The 15,990-nt window shown below is 42.7% G+C and overlaps 1 protein-coding gene across 7 annotated transcripts in view; it reads right to left on the reverse strand.

Annotated features, from left to right (window-relative positions):
- RASGRP1 (RAS guanyl releasing protein 1) overlaps positions 1 to 15,990 on the reverse strand; it is a 309,379-nt gene that overhangs the window by 89,101 nt on the left and 204,288 nt on the right. For 3 of the 7 annotated variants that reach the window (XM_067742506.1, XM_067742537.1, XM_067742469.1), the window contains exon 4: positions 15,856 to 15,961. The exons of 2 other annotated variants lie outside the window; for them this stretch is intronic. The gene's annotated coding sequence lies outside the window, so the exon portion shown is untranslated. Of the gene's footprint in view, positions 1 to 15,846; positions 15,962 to 15,990 lie in introns of all 7 variants that reach the window. 2 more of the 7 variants (XM_067742517.1, XM_067742479.1) reach the window with 1 other exon arrangement.

Genomic DNA, 15,990 nt, shown 5'->3' on the forward strand with positions numbered 1-15,990 from the left:
ACTCTTTGATAGGCAGTAGTCAATGTCTCTGTAACAGTTGAGAAAGGTTGGGGACCACTGTTGTCTTCTGCTCACCCTTTGGGTAAGGTCATTCCTTGGGACCCTTTCTCTTGTTATTCTTTCTTCTTTCAACCAGGGACTCTTAACTGATATCCCCAGACCTTTTACTTGGCTTTTTGGTGAGTATCTGCGAAGCCTCTGAAACTAAAAACACCTGTTTTCATCAGATTTTCTAAACGATCCACTACTCAAATCCGGTGGGTTTTTTTTCAAATTAGGTGTTTTTAATTTCTTCCATGACTTCAACAGGACCCAAATGACTCCCATGTCTGAATATCTAACCTTGATATCTAACATCCCAAACCATATTTCCAACTGGTCGCCTCCCCGAATTGTCCCCCAGGGCTTCCTCTCCATCTCCACAGCCACATGTCTTGGCCCCAGTTATCTCTGAACCTGAACATGTGTCATAGCCTCATAAATGGCCTCCCTAGTTATAGAACCTCCTCTTCTCTGATCCTTTTTTCATGTTGTTTTCAGAATTACCTGATCATGTCATTTCTTTGCTTCCAAACTGCCAAGGAATTCTCCAGTTGCCTACAGAATAAACTACAAACTTCTTAACGCTGCTCACCTTCACAACTAACCTTACCTGTCCAGCCTGGCCTCCAGCCATGCCCTCCCAGGCACCTGACCTCTTAGGTTGTGACTTGGTCACTGCTGGTAACTGCTGTGCCCTGTGCCCTCACAAGCCTCAGTGCTCTTGCTTGTGTATTTCCTTCCGCCTGCCATCTCTTTTCACCTAGATCACAAAGGCACAGTTACACGAAACGCATAGCAGACTGGCAAGTCGCCCCAGAGGGCACACGCAGGGCTGCCTTCCAGAGGCAGGGGGTGCAAACCCATCTTGCAGAATCTGCCTGATGACTGGTTATGCTTGGAGTACCTACTGGCCACCACAGCTTCCACTCTGTGGTCTAACATTTTTTCATCCATTTGAGATACATTCACTGCGTGCCTACTTAGTGTCAGATGTTGTCCTTGGCATTGAGAATCTGACAGAGAACATGACAGACAAGAGCCTTGTTCACATGAGCTTACGTGTCTAATAAACAGACAAGTCCAAATATGCTAGGATGTTATACGCTGATTTCCAGGAGCTGCCACCGCAGAGTTGGGTTACCCCCGCTCTCATGGGGACACCATGGGGTATTCCGGTTAAGGCACCCATATGGACCAATGAGGACAAAGCTGCCACATTTAGGGACACACAGCTCCACGGGAGAGTGAAGAGAGATGGAGAGAGAAAAGGAGGGAGGGGATGTGGCACCATCCTTTCCTCTCCTGCTGAGTGTTGCTTCTGTTTCTGAGACAGGGAGAATTGGCCTCATTATTTTATTATTGTGACTGGCCACCCCACACTGAACACTGTACATCCCTGCTGCTGCTCACCTTGGACCAAAGCTAGAGAAACTGCCCACGTGAGAAGCAGCCACTTCTGCTCCGGACCTGTAGTTTGGGGGCTTCTGGTTGGACTCCTGCATGTTTCTTTGTCCTCGGCATCTTCTTATGGAGGCAGCCCACGCCTCTTTGGGAGTCTCTCTGTCCATGGGCCAGCTCTTCTGGAGAGCGTTCTACCTCCTTAAGGTACCCCCAGGATTCTCTAAAGGGAATTTGATGAATGTCATATAGATGGTATTTTAAGATATCCATTCTTGTTTTCAGCTGAAGGATGCGGCTCGTCTCTGTTGAAGCCCCTTCTCAGGGACTCTCTCCCCACAACAGGTCATGTTTCTTTACATCATGGAGCCCATATGTTTTATTTGATTTGGGAATTGTTTTAGGATATTAACAAACAAACAGAAATACATGTTGTCTCATGGCTTTTGCTCTCAGTGAGATGGGGGTCCCTGGAAGAGTTTGAACAGAGGAGGGAGGGGATCTGACTTCTGCTTTACAGGGTCCGGCTGCTGAGTTCGAGTGACTCATGGGAAGTAAGGGTGGGAGGTTCTCTGTGGAAGCGGCCTTCATAATGTCCAACTTCTGGGTCTGCCCGGTCGGTGGCCTTCCAACAGCTTTGAATATTACTCCGTGGTGAGAAGTGTAACGTCACATTTTACACTCTGTGACTCAGATGTACATTTGTGTTACACGTCAAACTGAAACACAAGCTGTGTGAAACATGATCCTTTCAAATCTTTTTTTTTTTTTTTAATGACATTAAAAAACAAATGCTGGTCAGGACCCTCAAAATCGATCCATTAGTAGGCTGGGATCATAGTTTACAAAATACATCTCTAGGGCTACCTCTCATGAGGATAATAGATCTCAGTAGTTATCTCTGGAAAAGGGGAACTAGGTGGCTCTGAGTAGGGGGAATCTTGCTTTTCATTGTTTCCCCTTTTGTAACTTTTATTTTTGTATCGTGTGCAAGAATTTAGTCCATCAATGAATCCTATTTTGAATCATTCTGGCATAGAACTTCTTGCTTTCTGATTCTGGCCCAAATAGCTTAAAAAAAACCAGAAGCTGGGGCCAGAAAAGGTTAAGTTGTCGGTGAATCTGCTTTGTTCAAGTTTATCAAAAAATATCAAACAATATGTTTTTCACAAATATTTGGGAGGCAGAATGGCACAGTAATTCAAAGTGTGAGCTCTGGAGTTAGACTGATTTTGAATTTCAGCCCTCATGCTTCCTAGTAATGTGACCCTGAGCAAGTTAACTTTTCTAAGCCTCAGTTTCCATGTCTGTAAAAATGGGTACAAACAAGGCCTACCTCATGCAACTTTGCTAATGACTATATGACATGGTCTAGCATGGTCTATGCCTAGCACGTAGCAACCACTGTGGACACACTAATGTTTTGAGTGCCAGGTTGAGGTGAATGTTTTGGTAACCTAGTAAGTGCTATGCAATCACATCCAAGGGACACCTGCACTAGTCTTGGTCGATGGGGAGCCGACTTCTCAGAGGAAGTGAGGTGGGGGTTAAGATGTAAAGGATGACATGAACAGCTCACTAGCCAAAGAAAAGTGAGGGAAGAGGAAAGGCGAGGCCCGTGTTTCAGAGATGAGGAAGATGCAGAGGTAAAGAAGCAGCAGGGCAGAGTGCTTTGCTGAACTACACACAGGAACTTTGATTCTCCCCACCCCCTGCCAATACATAAACAAGGTTCTCAAGTCTGACTTAATCTTATTGCCTTTGCAGAATCTGAGAGGCTTCTCACTTTGAAGGGTCCCCCATGAGCGCCTTGAGTCCCTCACTCCACTTTAGATGTGATTCAATTAACGCCGCTTCCCAAGAGAGCCTCTGGGTGCTTGGGTTGAGCGCTGCTGGAAAGAGGGCTGAGTTAATTACCATCCAACACTGAGCTTGTCAAATGGCTGCGCTGCAGTCAGAACAGCAACAATTTAAAAGCTAAAACTAGTTTAGTAATGCAACCGCTATTTTTAAAACTCTGATTGTGCACCTGAGCACCACCCTAGCACTAATACTACTTAATCATTTAACACCTACAAAGACACGGGTAGAAGCTCGAAAAAAACCCAGTTAATAGAAAGATTCGAGTGGCCTGGACCAGTCAAAGGATGTGGTTTTCTGAGTACAAAAACTGTTCAATATGCATTCAAAAAAGTACTGTGATAAGCATAGTATTAAAATGAAAACGCCTGAGTATTAATAAAGACACTTGCATGTGAGCGATGGAGAAAATCATTGTAAATTAATATGGGTAGGTGCTTCTCACACGGGTATCATCAGCAGACACATCCTTAAGGGTCTAGAAGAAATTTTTCCCCCCTTAAAAGGGGTCATATTTTACTCATATTTAAGAAATACTGAAGTAGGCCATTTCACACACAACTCACAAGCATTTTACTTCTTGATTTGACAGTGGAGTTCTAACACCCCAGCCCACTCCCCTGTGCCAAAGCCCAGTTTTCCACCCCACGTGGGATGTTAAGTATCTTTTTCTTCAGTCTGATTCTTTGTGGTGGGAATAGAGAGTGAAACTCTCATGGGCAGATAGCAGGCTTAGGAAAGTATACATTGGGATGGAATAATCTGTCTTGCCTGTTCCTCTGGATTTGGAGGTGGGAAGTGAGCCCGACTAAAAAGGGTGTGACTTAACCCTGTAGGTAGCTGTGTTCCCTTGGTACAGAGACTGTTCTTCACAAATAATAGTCACACCCAAGACAGCATCATGAAAATTAGAAATTCACTGATTAAAAAACAAAGCCGAAGGCTTAAGTTTGCTGCAAGTATTGATCAAGATTGATCCGCCTCCCTGTCTCACTGGTAACAGACTCAACACATTTTGGTTGAAGAAATTTCTTGGCATTCATCCAAATGATAGCCAGCATTTACTGTAAAAGAAAACTGTCTTTTTTTTGTCTTGTCTTGTCTTGTTTTGTTTCTGCACCTTGCATCAAACTGAGAAAACTTGCCTCTGAACAAAGTGTACAGCTGGAGTAGTCTACATGATGGCTTCATAAGTATGGATGGAGACCCAACCAAGTGTTCAGCTGAGTTGATTTTTCAACTAAATTAATCAGTGAAAAGTATCGCCATATGTTGTGATAAATCCAATCAGTGCCCACTTATATATGATTTTCAAGTGCCCCAGAAATGAGGCTTTGTTTCCTGAGGAAGGTCACCTCATGCTGGCCCTTAACCTGGCTCATGCAGGTGTGATCCTGATGTTGTGTTAGTGCTCTGGCATCCTTTGTATTTGCGTGGAGGTGTGAAGAAGTCTGGGTTAGACATATGATGGAAACAGACAAGTTCTATATAATCAATGTTGGCAGTTGTTTAAAACATCCTCTTTTTTAAAAAACTGAAGTATAGTTGATTTACAATGTTGTGTTAGTTTCAGGTATACAGCAAGGTGATTCGGTTATACATATATATGATTCGGTTATATGTATATATATATATATTTTTTTCAGATTCTTTTCCCTTACAGGTTATTACAAAATACTCAGTACAGTTCCCTGTGCTACATAAAAAATCCTCTTAAAAATCTGAGTCGCTGTGACTTTTTGTCCTGTACCAGACAGAGGAAATAAATGGGTCACGTAGGAGGCAGGGTCCAGGTGGGCGAGTTTGCCTCCGGTTCTCCCCACATAGGACCACTCTCAACTCAGCAGGAGTGGCAGGGCCACAGTGTATTTGTGAGCCCCTTCCTCCATAAAAATATATTTTAAAGTATATTTTATGATTGTTTTGGCATAAAGATGAATAGAATCCGGAATGGATTCAATGATTATACATACGTTCTTATCACCTTCATTTTTTTCTTTGGTTTTAAAAAGAAATTCGAACCTCTTTGTGGGCCCCTCTAGGTCCTGTGGGCTCTTGGCCCCAAGCCTCCTGAGTCCGCCTTCAGCGTGAGCCTGGCTCCTTCAAGAGAGACAAAGTGCTCTTTTCTGGCTGTGACAGAGTACTGTCTTCTGGCTATTGAGAAATGTTGGTATAAATATAAGGGGAAAGGTGAGTTTCAAGGATGGGCTTCCTCTGTCCCTTTTGAACACCCAGTAGGGAGGCATATGAAAGGTGACCTGGAGGGCAGTGAGGTGAGAAATTGCATGAAAAGTGGAGGTTTGCCTGGGGAGGCGAGATAAAACTAGGGGCGCTGGAGGGTCATTCAAGGCCAGAGGGCCCGGCTTGGAGGAGCTAAGAAAGCAGTACTTACTGACCAACTGGCGGTCGGTATAGGGAATAAGGAATACTAGCGCTGTGCCAGGGAGTGAGTAAGTACCTACTGCTTCCATGTCAGACTTGAACTTGAAACTATAGTACCCAGAGGCCTAGCCAGAAAAGACCTGGCAGCCCCTGGGCTACTGCAGAAAGTAGGCTAGACTGTTGGGCGCAGTTGGTAGGCAGCAAAAACAACCAACCAAACAAACAGAAAAGGGCCGACTTACATGTTAAGCTATGCTGAGCTAGATTCTACGATCAAACAGAATGCTTTTTACTTTTTTGTCTGTATTTTCTGTTTACCCTAGGTTCCTCACGATGATTCTGTGAGCTGGCATATTCAGCACTTCCTACATGTCAAGCACTGTGCCAAGAAATAAGTACACCTTATTTCATGTCATCCTTACAAAAAGAATTTATGATTTACCCTTGTTGTCCTCTCTTTATAGATGGTGGGGTTTAAGGCTCAAAAAGGTTAAGTGACTCATGCAAGGAGACACAGCTAGTGAAATGTGAAGCTGGGTTTCAGTTCAGTGTGATTCTGAAGCCCAAGCTTATCACCATTTTGTTACACCTCCCACTCATAATATATTAGATTTTGTGCCCAAAACAGTTGATCTCATTGGCTGTAGCCTATTAGAAAATTCTGGGTGAGGTAGAGAGGATCAGTAAACCAGCACTAACCATATTGTTGATGGTCTCAATGAAGTGCTGAGGTTTTAGCTGTCTTATCAACCACAGCCAGAGAATCAAACGGTCAGAATTTTGGTCTAGTTACACTGATAGTTGGCCCAGCTCAAACCAGAATTGCCTCTGAAAAGACTTGGCCATTGGTTTGGGGAGGGAGAGCCACTGACTTAAGATTTCTTTAGGCCCAAGTTTTCACTTTCAGTTATTTGAAAAGTGAAAGTATAACTGTTGTCAATGTGCTATGAATACGTTGGTCGGGGCCTTGTTACCTTATTATGTCACTTCTCATATAACATGTATCATACCTCTCGTGTGTGTGTGTCTGTGTGTGTGTGTGCCTACACCTGTGAATGTTTCCTTAGCAGATTGGGCTAAAAATGCAGTTCCTACTGTAATTTCTTCTCCATGACTCATTTTTTAGGGGCTTTGGTCTTCTCTTTAAAAATGGGGAATTATTATATCAAGTGATTCCAGCATTATTCCTTAGGGCTTCTTTACTACAACCCAAGAGTGCTGATTTGTTTGTGTGTTTATTCATTTGTGTGAAGAGAGTTTTAGCTCATCATTATACTTCAAAAAAATTCTCATGACTGTACTCCAATCTTAAAATCTACCCTCAACAGGTGTGACTGTTTTTCTGAGGTGCAATATAAGTTCAGTCTTTTGGTCTCACCTGGTCAAATTAGGAGTTAAGTCTGATTTTGACTTCTGGTGTTTATTTTGCCTAGTCCCTCAATTTCCCATTTGGACCATCCTTTCCTGGAACATCCCAGAAACCCAGTGTTCTCAGTATCCCCCTACCTTGTGGTCCCACCCAACGTGCTTACAGCTTCTGATACAGATCTGGGCACTGAAGAAAAAGGGTCCCTTGCTTGCCTTCCTTTCAACACAGAGCAAATCACATGCTGGGAAGTTCCTGACTCAGCGGTGCTGCTTCTCTTCCTGGTTCCCAGCCTCTCTAAAAGACTCACAGATGACATGTCAACTTCCATTTCTTGCTATTTCCATCAGTGTCTCGCCTTTCCTTTTTCTCTTCCAGGACATTTGAGGACCACTTTTTATTTTATCTTCTGTTTAATGTGATGTCTGGCATCTCTGCCAGCCCCAAGAGTACATGACAAAACCTGTCCTTACAGACACTGGAATACATGAAGGAAGGGCAAGATGGCCAACTATCCAAGATGCCTATAAAATGGGGGGCTAGAGATAAGGAAATACATGGATATGCAGTAAGCAGGAACACTTGTCTACTTTCTAGCTTCTGCTACAGAGAAGCATGATAGGTCCAGGTTCCTGAGAACTTAACTATGTCCCGTCCTATTTCATCCTCTGGGAAAGATTTTTTTCCTTTGAACAGTCTTGTGTTTTTTGCCCTCGTCACTTGGAGGCAGGGGGTTGGGCTGCCTGAGACTGACAACAGTCTTAATGTTTGTTGCACCGTAACTTTACTAATGTTGTGGATATCCCAAACCTAGGATAGGTTTCTGAGAGTCAGGGATGGCTTTTGATTCAGACTCTCAAGACCCAATGTTTTTGGCCGATGGAGCTCCTTCTGAACAGTAAGTCATTGTTGAGTGACATGAATAGGACCAGAGCTAAAGGAAATTAGGCTTTAAAAAGATGGTCTAAAACAAAAGTCCTTTCAGTCCCTGGTATTCCTGATTTCATCCCTGACTGAACCAAGGTTGCTCATTTTTGCAGGGAGAAAGCACACGAAACTGTGCAGTCTGGAATCCAAGCACACTTTGATTGGCAGGTCAGTCGCCATTTACAGATAGGAAGTGCTCATTGCTTGGCATTAAGTTTCATCTGGAAGAGGAAGAAACAGCTAACCCTTTCCTGTCCTACCTATACTTATTCTCATCTTGTATTTCATGAGGGGCATGGCTGTCATTACAGGTACAAATCAAACAGAAAACACCATCATTCCAGCAGATAAAAGAACTCAGGGAAATGGTTGCCAGTTTGCCAGGTTCCTTCTTCCCTATGTCTTTTTTTCCCCCATTTTTCTTGAAAGCTGCTGAGGTCTAGTTGTTCCCTAAGGAGGTTTAACTCAGATCTCAGCCAGTGCTGATCTAGAGGACTCAGGAAGGTCTTATCAATTGTGGTGTCAAACAAAGCAAATCCTGTTCTGGGCATAACTAGGAGGACCCAGAACTCTGAGACCTGTAAGAACCCTATTTATGGACACTTAACGATGGACTTGTTTGCTGAGGGAGAGTTAGGGTTGTGAGAGTCCCCTGGAAACATGCTAGACTGAGACTTCATGACCGGGGACTAGACTTTCAGGGCTGAGGGGTGGGGAACTGCAAACCTTCCTGAGTTTTTCCTGAGATTTTGGTAGACAGATGGTTCCTCTTAGTTCACAGAGGACTTTCCATCCCCGTTCTTTGCTCATTATTCACAAGAGTCTGTGCCGTGGCACAGAGCTAAGTGACTCGGTTTGGGCCACAAGGTGAACCAATTAACTAATTGAGAATTGTATCATGTCTTCAAAGTCTAGCTTGGCCTCTTGACCAAAACAGCATCGACTCTTTCTAGAAAAGATTATGTCACAGGTGGTAAGGCATTTGTCTTTGTCTTTCTTCATCTCATTTCTGTTCCCCGGTGTCTAGCATGTATTACCTGAAGAGTCTGGTTAGCTTCATAATTGATTCATAGTATACAGTTTGATTTTTATATGCTCCCCCTCTGTTGAGTTCTTTTGTTTCATTAAAAAGAGGAGAAATCTATGTAATAAAAACAATAAACTGGTATGTCAAAATTGTCTCTGTCTCTGAAATCATCTCCATTGCGACACTTGCTCTGTGCTGCACTTGGTCTTGTAGTTTAGGAAAGCAAGTACTCAGCTCAATCCCTAAAAGCAGTTTTAGTCTTGACCTTAAATATGTCATTTTGGGTTTTTTTTTTTTTTTTTTTTTTTTGCCTTACGCGGGCCTCTCACTGCTGTGGCCTCTCCCGTTGCGGAGCACAGGCTCCGGACACGCAGGCTCAGCGGCCATGGCTCACGGGCCCAGCCGCTCCGCGGCATGTGGGATCCTCCCAGACCGGGGCACGAACCCGTGTCCCCTGCATCGGCAGGCGGACTCTCAACCACTGCGCCACCAGGGAAGCCCCAAAACAAATATTTTTGTGTATGTCAAGTGTTCTTCGTCCATGGGGATGACTCCTTCTCACATAATTTGGATTTTTCTACTTCCAGATATTATTTGGGATTTCACGGTTTCAAAGTCATTTCCGGCCATATGCCCATATGTCCCTTGCTGGTGGTTCTGGTTGTCAACTCTGGAGAAGTGGTGCTGACACCTGCACAGAGCAAAGGCTTCCTCATCACAGCTCAGGAGTGTGTGGCCAGGGACAGAGGCTTTGGAGAGCCTCTTTCCAGGTGGACAGATAACAAAATGATATCATCAGGGTTCGTTCAACAAAAACAGCTTCCTCACTCGCTGGCTCCTAAGCTTGAGATTCCTGTAGAGTCTTTACCATTCATAGTTCCCTTTAAAAGGCCATACTAGATGTCCTTTGTGTAACAATTAAGGCTATAGTCTGTCTGATTATCTATCTATCTATCTTCATATTATTATATAGTAATAATAAGTATATAAAATACATATAATTATAAATTTATATATATTACATATATTATATATTAATATGTGATATAATATTTATATATAAAATATTTTATATAATTATATGTAATAAGGAAATTGAAGCTTTCTAAGAAAGGGCTACTCAAGTTACATAACTAGTAAATGGAACCTTGATCTTTTGTCTTCAAATTTTGTGTTCTTATTACTAACAATATTGCTTCCTCTATAAAATATTCTACCATAAAAAATATTTTAACACAATTAGTTCAGCAGATTAAGAGCCTCCAACAGATAAATTTTCCCTGTTTGGAATGGAGTCTAGGGCAGGAGTGTGTGTGTGTGTGTGTGTGTGTGTGTGTGTGTGTCTTTTACCCAAGTTTTTATTATCAATTTCAAACATAGAGGGAAGTTGAAAAAATAGTACATAGGACATCCATCTGCCTTCAACCTAGATTCAATAATGATTAACAGTTTGCCATATTTGCTTTCTTTCAAGAACATTCTTTTCAAGAATAATTTTCAACATCATGACATTTTATCCCTGAACACTTCAGCCTAAAACTCCTAAGTATAAAGACACTCTCTCACATACCCATAGTATTTCACTTATAACTAATAATAGTTCTATAATAGTATCTAATAACTAGTCCACAGTCAATTTTTTTTCCATTTGTGCAGTCCCTATTCAAATGTTCTCAATTGCCCTAAGAATGTCTTTTATAGAACTAGATTCCAGATTAGAATCACCCACTGATTTTGGTCATTGGGTCACTTTATTTCTTTTAATAGAGAACCACACTCTCCTGTGCCATAGCTACTAGCCAGATGTGGCTTTTGGGCACTTGAAGTGTGGCTACTCCAAATTGAGATGTGCTTTAAGTGCAAAATATACGGCAGATTCTGAAGACTCAGCATGAAATAAAGAGCATAAAATATCTCATTAGTGTAATTTTAATATTGACTACATGCTGAAATAATACTTTGGCTATATTGAGTTAAATAAAATATATTATAAAAATTAGTTTCATCTGTTTCTTTTTATTGTTTTTTTTAATGTGACCACTCAGGGATTAAAAATGACATGGCTTGCATTGTCTACCAGACAGAGCTATTCTAGAAAGAGCCTCCTTCCTTTTTTCCCCCATGACATTGACTGAATTAAGTGTATATGACAGTCATCTTTAGAATGAGTCAGGTATATTTTGGTGGGAAAAAAGGGGGCTAGGAAAAATCTGCAGGAAGGGCTGCTTCCTGGGAGGAACCCTAAGGAACCTGCTGGAAGGTTGCTATAAACCTCCACTGTCATGTGTCTGCTCAGTGTGGGCCAGCCTGTTGAGCTTTGCTCTGTCTGCCTCCTTCATACAGATTTGTAAAGTGTCTGAGGATTCCCCTTCGTGTTAATATTTTGGTTTTTCCTTTTTTGCCTAAAGAATTTTTTCTCATTTTTTCCCCTTCTTCTTCTTGTGCCTGCTCACTTCTCAATTCATTCTCTCAGTTCACTTTGGGGGAAGCCCGGTGTTCCTGAGTTCTACTCTACCCATCCCTCAAGAGTCCCTGGACATTATCACCCTGGGTAAATTAATGGGTATTAGAGACATTCCAGACCACACGCTGTATCTCCCGTTGACACCCGTTGACCCTTCCCCTCCCACTAAGCTGCAGATGCCTGACTCCTAGCTGGCTCTCTTTTAGGACTTTGATGAAATGTCCTAAAACTCAAGAAGAGTTCTCTTCTTGAAAATAATAACTTCTCATTTTTATTACAAAAGTTATATGTGTTCAATTTGGTAAAGATAAGAAACATAGATAAGCAAAAAAATTCTTACCCCCCCAACCATTATACAATAGGATCGTTCAGCTGCTCCGAGCACAACAGCAATATTCCCACCCTCCTCTATTCGTTTCCTAGTTCTGCTGTAACAATTACTCTGAATTTAGTGACTTAACACAACACAAATATATAACCTCACTGTTCAGCAAGTCAGAAGTCTGAAAGGATACCCAAAGACAAAGCTACTACCAAAAAAGAAAATTACAGGCCAGTATCTCTGATGAATATAGATGCAAAAATTCTCAACAAAATATTAACAAAGAGAATTCAACAACACATAAAAAAGATCATACACCATGACCAAGCTGGATTCATGCCAGGGACACAAGCATGATTCAACATACACAAATCAATCAATGTGATACACCACATCAACAAAAGAAAAGACAAAAACTATATGATCATCTCAATAGATGCAGAAAAAGCACTCAATAAAATTCAACAACGATTCAAGATAAAAACTCATACCAAGGTGGGTATAGAGGGAACATATCTCAACATAATAAAAGCTATTTATGACAAACCCACAGCCACTATAATACTCAATGGTGAAAAACTGAAAGCCATCCTGCTAAAATCTGGAACAAGACAGGGATGCCCATTCTCACCACTTCTCTTCAACACAGTATGGGAAGTCTTAGCCACAGCAATCAGACAAGAAAAAGAAATAAGAGGTATTCAAATTGGTAGGGAAGAGGTAAAGTTGTCATTAAATGAAGAACACATGACACTATATATATAAAACCCTAAATACTCCACACAAAAACTACTAGAACTGATAAATGAATTCAGCAAGGTGGCAGGATACAAGATTAACACACAGAAATCAATTGCATTTCTTTACACTAACAATGAAATATCAGAAAGGGAATGTAAAAAAACAATCCCTTTTATAATCACATAGAAAAAATACTTCAGAATAAACCTCACGAAGGAGGTGAATGACTTATATGCTGAGAAAGAAATGGAAAGATATCCCATGCTCTTGGATTAGAAGAATTAATATTGTTAAAATGGTCACACTACTTAAAGCAATCTATAGCTTTAATGTGATCCCTATCAAATTACCCATGACATTTTTCACAGAACCAGAACAAGTAATCCTAAAATTTACATGGTAACCCTCTGCCGAAAACTGGGAAGTGAATGAATCAGAGGTGAACCCACTCTGGTGAGAAGGGGCCCATCTGTTGCTGCCTCCCCGGCCCTCAGCTGCCAGGGGCACTGAGGAACCTCCAGGTCCCTGAGGCACACAGTTTGCAAACCACAGGGTGAGGTGACCTCACATTCCCTCCCACTGACATCTCACCATCAGGTGTTTTGCTGTCAATGAACTGCTGGCTGTCTAGACGGGTCTGAGATCACTATTGCTGGGGCCTGCCGTGCCTGCTCCCTAAGTGGTCAGCAGGTCCTTGTTAGTCTTAGATAATAGCCATTTCACAACAGGTATGAGGCAGGAAGGACCCTGCAGGCCAAGCTGAATGGGAAGAAACTGGGCCACACCCACTTGGGGGAGATGAGTCTGGAGCCTAGATGAGACAGATGAATCAGGGGAATTCCTGTGACTCTGAACTTGGGGAATGTACACAGTATATAATGAACATATCATCTTAAACATACAGGTGACTCTGAATATTGACTCTAACCTCCTCTTTTTGTAGATGAGAAAATGGAACCAGAGAAGGTAAAGATCTCACCCCAGGGCACACAGCAACTTAGTGGCATAATCAGGCAACCTAAAAACTACACACAGGTTCTTTTGCTTTTACTACATTTGAACATTCCTCCCTACCCCCTATAAAGGGAAAAGGACAGAAGGGAGGAAGAAACTAACATTTAAAACACCAATTATATGCCAGACAATGATCTAGATGCCTTCCTTATACTTTGCTTACCGTCGGGATGGGGCAATGTACTGTTGTGCATGTGTGGTCTTTGCTTCACAAAGACCTGGGGTCCAGAGGCACCCAGCGGTGAGTGATCGTGCTGCGAATTGAGCTCGATCTCTCACTCCAAAGACTAACCTTTCCCAACTTGGATCTATTTTATTAACCTAGAAAGGTACCTGGTGCCTAAATATCAGATTGCAGAGGAATTTGGGAAGTAATTTTAAGACTAAAGAAGGTAAAAGGTGATAAACCAGAAAATGATAATAGGTAAGACTCTAAATAGGATGTAGACACAGTGATTTGATTCAAAAACATCGACTTAGGAGAACATGACCTGAAACCCTGCCCAGAACATGTCCTTGAGGGGGTGTTTCTTGGCATGAAGGTTGGTGCTGCAGGAAGTGGTGTAAGATATAGAGAGAAATCCTCTCCCTCGAGTCAGATTCCTCTGGGAAATTCCATCTAGAGGATGGAATTCCATCAACATTCTAATGTCCTCTCTGCCTGGAAAACTTAGGGTACTCTTCATAAGAACGTGAGGTTTGGGTGTAGATCTCTAGTCACTCAGAAGGCTTGGGTACCCAAAATGCAGGCACAGGGGTTAATCCTTGGGGAGATGAGGGGCTGTGGAGGCCAGGATAGGTGCACAACTACCTTAAGTTTGAACTCTAGCACCACCTTTGGTCCAGTCCAAGTCTACAGCAGAAACTGTGGCTGGAGCCCTGCTCTGCTTCTCCATCTCCAAAGAGTGGATTCCAAAGCCACTGCTCTTTGCCCAAGTCATGTAAGAGAGGCCTTTTATTCCTGAAAACTCCAAGCTGCTACAGCAGTCTGGAATGCTCTCCATTGCCTCTCAAACTCACACCTCCATGGAGGCCCATCCCCTGTTGCCTTCCTGGCGGCATCACCCCCTACTGTCTTCCCTATGTACATTGGTTACGTCTTTCCTCTCTTAAACCACAGAGATTGTCACTAGCTGCTACATTGTATTGCTCTCCGATTTTTCATGTGTGCGAATCCCATTGAACTCAAAATTTACACATTTCTTGAGATTAAGGCAGAGATGGGGTAACGAATTTGACTACCATTTCAGTGCAGTAAATCTTAGAGAATGAATGCACGAGAGCAGGACTTTAAGTCAGAGTGCCTGAGTTTCAATGCAGACTCTGCCTCGATCAAGTTACTTAACTGACCTGTGCTCCAGTCTCCTCATCCATAAAATGGGCATAAAAATGGCACCTACCTCACAGGGCACTAATTAAATCAGAGAATTCATAGAAAGTGCCTGGCACATTAGAAGTCCTCAGAAATGTCAGCTATTATTATGCCCACGTGCCAAGCACTGCGTGAGCCGTTTTCATTCACCCTCTCATCTGCTCATCACGAGTTTCATGGGGTGGTGTAGTGAACATCATTGGTTGCTGCATCAGCCACCTACTGCTTCTTCCTCGTCCACAAAGTCCTGTTATTATTTAGGTTTCTGTCCTCCTATCATCCTGTCTTTGGGGAAGCTGATTCTGCCCTCAGCCTAGGGGTAAGTGCTGAATACTTTAAACCAATCGTGGCCTCTGTCGCCAGTGACTGGGTCACAGGTGGTCGTGTGAACCATTCAAGCCAGTGAGGTATGAGGGAAGCCTGGCCGGTGGGGGTGGGAGTTTGGGAAGCCTTCCTCATTGATGAAAAAGAGGCATTTAGGGAGAGATATCCCTTCTCCCTGCTCTGGACCTTGTGGTGTCTGGATGTTTGCCTGGCGCTTCTATGTAAAGGAAGCCAACACGGATGGAGGAGGTCAGAGCCAAGCAAAGCAGAGGCAGGCCCCAACCCCTGGCATAGCTGTGCACTGGCTGATATGTGAGACGGGACTGACCATTATTGTTAAAGCACTTGAGTCATGCTTTTTCTGTAACCTGCACCCCCGAAAAAGCATCCTAACTAATACACTTAAGTATTTTGCTCCTTACGTCTCAGACAAGGAAACTGAAGTTCAAAGGGATTTGCATTATTTACTCAGAGTCAGACAGACAGCAAGTGGTCCTGCAGAGCAGTGTCCTATGTCCCCTGTAGCCTCCAGTGCCCAGGACATCACAGGACAAATAATTGCTGTTTAATAAGTAGGTAGCATCTCGGAGACTCCTGATGCTCTTACCTGCCTTACCTGCGGGTGTTCTAAGACTTCTGTGGCCAGGAGTGCTGAACGTGACATGCTTCAGCAGTTTTAATGACTTTCCAATGCAGTGTGCACAGCGAGTCTCATGAATTCTCTTAAAAGCAAGAAGAGTCATTATCTAAA

This window comes from Pseudorca crassidens, chromosome 1 (genome assembly GCF_039906515.1).
Source record: "Pseudorca crassidens isolate mPseCra1 chromosome 1, mPseCra1.hap1, whole genome shotgun sequence".
NCBI lineage: Eukaryota > Metazoa > Chordata > Mammalia > Artiodactyla > Delphinidae > Pseudorca > Pseudorca crassidens.